Here is a 7744-nt window from a genome sequence, read left to right as displayed (position 1 = left end):
GAAAGTAAAATTAAAGAAATAAAAGACAACTAAAATAAAAGTACAAACATACACAAGTAGGCCTAAATAGGGTTGGGTTGATAGACGATCGACATCGATGCTGAGCCGGCATGTAATCGTCCATCGCGATTTTTCACATTAGACATCGTACGATGTCAAATTGGTCGATATCGCCCAACCCTAGACCTAAATAAATAAATAAATGAAGCAGTGTTTTAGCCTAAATATAGAGAGATGTAAAGAGTTTGTTATTTTAAAGTAATAGGACTATGACAGTCAATAAATAAGCTTTTTTATTTACAGTTTTCATTTACATTTTCATATATAAATAGAAATGCATCTGTCTGTATATTTGTATAAGAGGTTACTCTGTATTGGGAAGAAGTTCAGATTAAAGCCTGACAGTTGTCAGAGTAACCCTGTGTGCAAGATTATTTTTGTATAAGTATTAATGGCCTCTATAAAGTTTAGAATTATAAATATATGAGCGAGAATAAGCAGAGTAAATAGAGCTTGGAACTGAGATTTCACCTCACAGTAGCATCCTAAAATAGCTCTCATCCTTTTGAGTCGAAAACTAGAACTACAAGTATGTTTCTCCATTTCAGAGGAATATGATGTATTATTGAACGTGGTACATGAAATCCGCAGTAGGCACTTGAATTTGCTCACGCAACAGTTCTTGGAAACATGGAAACAGTAGCACGATATTTTAGACCAAAGCAGGATATTATGGGTTTAATTCCATATAAACGTTTGAATAGTAAACAAAAAGTATTTACCATTTATTTAGTTTGAAAAACCAAATAAGTACCAAGTGAAAATAATCAAAAGTTTGTTCTTCACCCCACAAACTTCTGACAATTCATCTTTTCTATGTTAAAATACCAATGCAAGCACAGAAAATGCAAATTTATACTACTTATCATGGAATAAAACGCCAGTCATCAGAAAATTTACTATAGTGCATAAATGTAGCAAAAATATTGTATTTTATTAATAGGCCACTAAATATAGGATTCATTTTGTTCGTTTTCCGAAATGGGACAGGAAAGGTCAGCGAAAAACCAATACGTGGAAGAGGACATTAATCACAGATTTCTCAAGGAGAATTAAACTGACCTTTTGGCAGGCCAGGAACACACTGAAAGTCTGGCTCAGTCCAATGAAATATGCTGCAGTAACAAACACAGCTCTCACTGTTCTCTCAGAGGGGACGTAAATGCTGGAATTTACTCAAGGAGATTGTTATACAGTGTTTTAACAATATGATTGACCCCAATTTGCCAATGCGCTGGGGAATGAGAGAATTATATTCATTTTTCAAGTTGGCTTTCAAAGTGTTTGCAAGGAGCAACATAAAAGTAGTTTTTCAGTAGAAAGACAGTGCCTGTGCTGTTGTCAGGACCATGCTATTTTAGTATTATTTCTATTTTAGCTAGCTTAGCTATGGGGTTGGGTATCGTTTGGGGTTATTTCGAGACCAGTGCTAAATCAATAATTTTAAAATGGTACCGGTGCCTGAACCGATATTTTTTTAGCCACAAAATTATTTGACAATTTTTTTTTTTTATCATTATAATTGAACAGTATAAATATATATTTTGCATTAATATATTTCTTTTGATCATTTGTTTGTTAGCATGAATGCAAGATTTGCATTATACTATTAACATTACATTAGCTTACTACTAACCTGTGGAAAGGCTGTCATCAAATCAGGAAACACCTTTTTTCTGGGTTTGGGGCTTCTGACTACTTTTACATGGACATCAGTGATCTAATTTGCCTTAATATGAATAAGACAATAAAATGATTCAGGTGTTTACGTGAGTTGCTTTTTGAATGTTACATTCATGATTACCAGTTACATGTTATAGCACATAGATCCATTAAAGTCATTTCGTCACCAGCCTATAAATGTTTCCTCTGCAGTTTGTGTCTGTGGTCCTTAAAAATAATCAAAAATCACTGTTTACGTGGTAGACTCTTGATCAGAGTATTGCCTTAATCATATTAAAATCAGAATCAGAAATATGAACAGTGTCCTGAGTTGTGGCTGGGCACCACTGACAGCCACCGACTTGCGGCGCTGGTGTGTGTACCCTGAAAGAAACCTATGTTTAGAATTCTGAAATACATGGCACTGCGTGGTGCGACTGGTGTGCGACCTGCTTTACGTTCTTGTCGCAGCACCAGTGGCACCGGAATTAGGCACCGAAATTCATATGCTGATTCAGTCCGGTGCATACCGGTTACAAAGGTACCAGTGCTATAATGGCACCGGGTTTCGGTACCCAACCCTAGCTAGCTATAGATATGTGCATATATATATATATATATATATAAGGGCTGCACAATATATAATTTTGAGCATCGATATTGCAATAAGCATCCCCAATAGTCATGTTATAGGATCTGCATTGGTAAATTGGGATTATATAGTTTAGGATTATATATATTATATTGGGATTATATAGTCACACACTTCGAAATAAATGAGATTTTTTTGAGTTACTGCAGAGTTTAATAATATTGGAGCAATAATGTTGATCATTTGCACTAAGCACTAAGAAAGTTTGAAACATTCAGACACAAGCCATTTCACCATTTGTAACTTTTATAAATAATATTTTTTAACTATTTAAACAGTAAAGTCTTTGCAGTGTTGTTTTATATTGGATTTTTAGCAATTTTTTGTACCAGAATATGATTTGGTACTGTTAGTACTGTTTATTTCACTTTTATGTTTGCTCTATTGCATTTAGCTATACTTGTAATTTGTTTATAACATTATGTGCATGATTCGAATTGTTCCCCTACAGAGTCATGTCAATCAATAGAAAATTAATCAATGGTTTCCAAATAAAGGTATTCAAGTCATCTGGTGAAATTCAATAAATTGCAGAAATACAAAATATCACAATGTCAGATTTTTCAGATGTCTGGTATTATGTAATACCTGGCATTATATTAATGGATTAAACAACTGGCAAGTTTTTAAAAAGCAATTAAAGCTTAAAAGGATGCCTAAATAGATATATGACTATTGGTTTACAATATTTAAATTTTACATATTATTGTTCTTTTTATTTTAAAAAAATCAACAAAATGCACCTATACACTTATACACCATCTTATCTCTTTTCTATTCTCTTTACTATTATGTAAATATATAAAAATATCTTATAAAAATACTAATAAACTATTGTCTACTGTATGTTCAATTTCTAAATAAAAAAGATCATCTATCAATGGCACTATTCTGTTTTGTCTACATATATTTATATCCGACCCCCACAGAAATGTCAATCAAACGCAGACTCGCCAGATTGAAACTCTTGTGAAATGCCCTATTCTTTGAATTGCTTTAGTCCTGTGACCTGGGTGTTTAGTAATGCTTAGGAGCTGTGTTTCAAATAATCTGTGCTTTGGGATCTCGACACGTCAGTTTGGCATCAGCCATCCCTGTTTTCTTCCCTGTTTTGATTCTCAGACTGTTACTTGTTTTATGATTGTTTGCTGCCTGCCCTGACCTTTGCCTGTTTGTTAGATTATTTTATTGGATTACACCACATGTACTGTTCTGCTCCTGTTTTTGACCCCTGCCTGTTTTTAACACCCATTCAATAAATCTGCCACAGTGACGCCACAAAATAATCGGACTGATAAATTTTAAACACCCTTTAACCCGCCAAATGTGGGAATATTTCAGCTGTGGTGGGTTAGACAGCCACCCCTCTAGCCACTTTGGCTGGTTGAAAATCATTTTTAAATTGCCAGTGCTGGCTCATCACTAAAAACTAGAATTTTAATTTATGATTGTTTGTCAATATTTGCGCAAATGTGATCTTAGAATCGAGAAGCAGCATGACTGACAAAAATAACTGTTCAGCTCAATCATGCAGATGAAAAAGCAGATGAATATGAAATGAGAGGATGATCATGCAGACAGTCTGTGTCTCGCTATCCTCACTCACTGACGAGGGCTTTAGTGTCGCGTGTACAGCTGATGTGATGCGCACAAGTCCTTCTGAGAAGCAACCGTGCCTGGAAACCAGTGCAATCGGTTCTCTTTGAAATAGACAGGAAATATAATCCGATGCTCATGCACCCACAGTCATGCTGCTTTCAAGAGCTCCAAATTTTTTGTGAGCAGCAGCGGTCGCTACTTTTGCTTCAACCATTCTTTGAACAGATTATTGATAGACCTAACATTAACCATGTGCGCGTGATCATCATTTCATTATTGCACAAGGGATGTTCACCTGCTTTCTTTTGCTTACAGTTATTTTTGTTTATGTGGTTTATTTATCATTATTTACAATAACATTGCTTTAATAGGTGATTAACTCTCCATTTATGTATAGTTAGGTGGTGATCTGAGACCTTGAGTCTGGAAAAACTACTGCGCATAGTTTTAGATACATGAGAATATTTTATTCAAAATGTCAATAGTTGCAGTAGGTAGTGCTGTCGCCTCACAGCAAAAAGGTCGCTGGTTCGAGCCTCGGCTGGGTCAGTTGGCATTTCTGTGTGGAGTTTGCATGTTCTCCCAGCGTTCGCGTGGGTTTCCTCCGGGTGCTCCGGTTTCCCCCACAGTCTAAAGACATGCGGTACAGGTGAATTGGGTAGGCTAAATTGTCCGTAGTGTATGTGTGTGAATGAGTGTGTATGGATGTTTCCCAGAGATTGGTTGCAGCTGGGAGGGCATCCGCTGCGTAAAACATGTGCTGGATAAGTTGGCGGTTCATTCCGCTGTGGCGACCCCGGATTAATAAAGGGACTAAGCCGAAAAGAAAATGAATGAATGAATGTCAATAGTTTTTTTTAAGAATATTTTTGTTGAATAAAAAATGTATGTATGCAGCTATATTTTGGTTGTTTTTGTGGCAAGGAAATAATTAGTTTGGTGTGGCCAGAGGAAAAAATAAAGGTAAATCCTTAGTGTTGAGCCCAGTAAAGTCATGTGAAATAAAAACTAATTGCAATGCGACACTATGAAACAACAGCTCATTTGCCCATGCACATTGAGCAAGGTCATACACAACACACAAACAAATTAAATGAACAAGAAAGCATGTGGAAATAGCACAAAATTTAAATCAAGTAATTTTAGCCTGCCAAAGTCAAATTTATGCCTATAAAATAAATTTTCTCAACAACAAAATGCTGGCTAGTGGAAATGGCAAGTGGCTAGTAATGTTGGAAAATTACTAGCCACAGTGGCTGGTGATCAAAAAAGTTATTGTCAAGCCCTGTTTATGCTAAATGTATTGTCATATTGCACAGTCCTAAAAATACCTGTAATTATGTGACCTTGTGTAGAGTTCTACTTTAAATTATGAATTGTTGTTGTGAAACCATGGACTCCAATGTAGATCCTTTATTTTAAAGAGTGAAGATCTCTTTTAAGACTTCGATTAAAAGTAGCAAACTCATGTGGCCTTGGTAACTGATGGAAAACTCAATAACACATAGCACTTTTTTCTCTTCCTCCAGTTTTTTTTAAGTGCCAATAAGCGAGAGAGGAAAAAAGTGAGCGGAATGTTTTGTAAGTTGTGTGAAATAGGATTTGAGTTTGCTGGAGGCTTGTATCATATCTCTGTGCTCGTCCACCTTAATTAAGCAGGCCGGCAAGTCCATCACTTTAATTCTCTTCCATTCTCTGCCTCGCTTTCACTCCGAGCTCCCCGTCGCCAAGCTCATCTTAAACAAGCTGCCGAATCTGTCTCTCTCACTCGCTTTTCTCTCATATAGCGATGACTAATCCCTCTGTCTGGAGCCTCGGGCTTTTGCGACGGCACCCGCTCACATACTGACCTTTTCCCGCTGCCGTGGATTACTGTACACTTTTAGATTACTGTACAAAACAGAGGAGTAAGAGAGTGCCGACTGCTCAAGGACCTTTGGCTTTGCAGTTAATGAGTTCTGTTTGTGTTCTCACTGTAAGTCGTGATAGAATATAGAGGTGAAGAAGTAAACAAAACATTTGCGAGATGCCAAAAACTTAGGTGGAGTTTTTTGGAGAGTTGAATGGTGCGTTTAATTATTTATCTCTTAAAACTTGAATGGGAAGACCTCCTTGCAGTTGGATTGTACAGAGTACAGACAGTAAAATGTAAAAAAAAAAAAAGTTTGAAAGTGTTCGGGTTGTTACTAAAGTAGTAGAGTATGGTGCTAGAAAGGTGAATGTTCTAGGTTCGGTTGCCAAGGAAAGCAAAAACTGATAAAATGTATATGGTGCAATAAAAGTCACTTAGGTTTAAAGTGTTTGTCGAATTCATACAAATGAAAATGGTAAAAAAAAAAAGGTTTAACATTGGAAATCTGTAAGTACAGTGTAAAAAATGGCTGTGATTTTAACGGTAAAAAATTCTGAAAATGCTTAACTGCTGTATATTAAGTTTCCTTAATATACAGTTGAAGTCAGAATTATTAGCCCCCCCCTGAGTTATTAGCCCCCCTGAATTAGTTTTTCCCCTTTTTCTGTTTAACGGAAGAAGATTTTTGTTCCAACCCATTTCTAAACATAATAGTTTTAATATGTAATTTCTAATAACTGATTTATTTTATCTTTGCCTTGATAACAGTACATAATATTTTACTAGATATATTTTGAGATACTGGTATACAGCTTAAAGTGCACTTTAAAGGCTTAACTACTGTAGGTATAGGTTAATTAGGCAAGTCAGTGTAATAGGGAAAAACATTGTATAATGATGGTTAGTTCTGTAGACAATAAAAAAAAATTATCGCTTAAGGGGGCTGATAATATTGACCTTAAAACAGTTATAGAAAATTTAAAACTGCTTTTATTCTAGCCGAAATAAACCTAATAAGATTTTCTACAGAAGACAAAAGTATTATAGGAAATACTGTGAAAAATTCTTCGCTCTGTTAACATAATTTGGTTAATATTTGAAAAAGAAAAAAGTTCATCAGAGGGCTAATAATTTTGACTTCAACTATATATACGATTAATAACCGTAAATTTACTTTTCCTAGAATTATGCTTTTTGTTCAAATTACAATAATTCTTTTCATTTTTTCCCATCAGTTATTTACATGAGAGTTTTATGTTAATAAATAATGTTTATTGCATTAATTTATGTCAGGGACCATGTTGTTGTTTGGTAGTTGTGTGAATGACACTAAGCACCTTCTACTATATTAGTATAAATCTCTGCTTGTGGGAAAAGTGTAAGTGCAAGTAAGGAAATATTGTGTAGATGTTAGTACCTCAAAACATTGGTGTATTAATATTATAATTATTGATATTCTGAAAGTAAATAAAATGTATTTTATGGTTTGTACCGTATTTTTAAGAGTAACATACTGGAAACCACAGTTATCAATTTCTTTACTGTAGATTTAATGGTTTCTTTTTTTAACAGCAGTTATCTCTTAACAATATAATTTTTTTTGTTGCGATACAATAATTGCTGAAGCTTTTATCACAGTATACACACTATATGTAGCACAATCTATTTATATAATTTTCGCAATATTTTTCACAATATTTTCATGATATTACAGCAAAGAGAGGTATAATAATGAGAAAAGTTCTCCATTGTTTCTTTGTAAATTGCTTTATTGTATGTTAATGTGTAAGAAAACAGATGGTTCAAACTAATAAAATTGCAAGAGAATAATAGAATAAAAGAATAATAGCTAATTTTGCAATGAAGTTTCATGATACATGTTATCAATGATACAATTAATCAACATGTTAGTTAAAAAA

Source organism: Danio aesculapii, chromosome 6, assembly GCF_903798145.1.
Source record: "Danio aesculapii chromosome 6, fDanAes4.1, whole genome shotgun sequence".
In the NCBI taxonomy this organism is placed as follows: domain Eukaryota; kingdom Metazoa; phylum Chordata; class Actinopteri; order Cypriniformes; family Danionidae; genus Danio; species Danio aesculapii.
Note: the sequence above shows the minus strand (reverse complement) of the source record.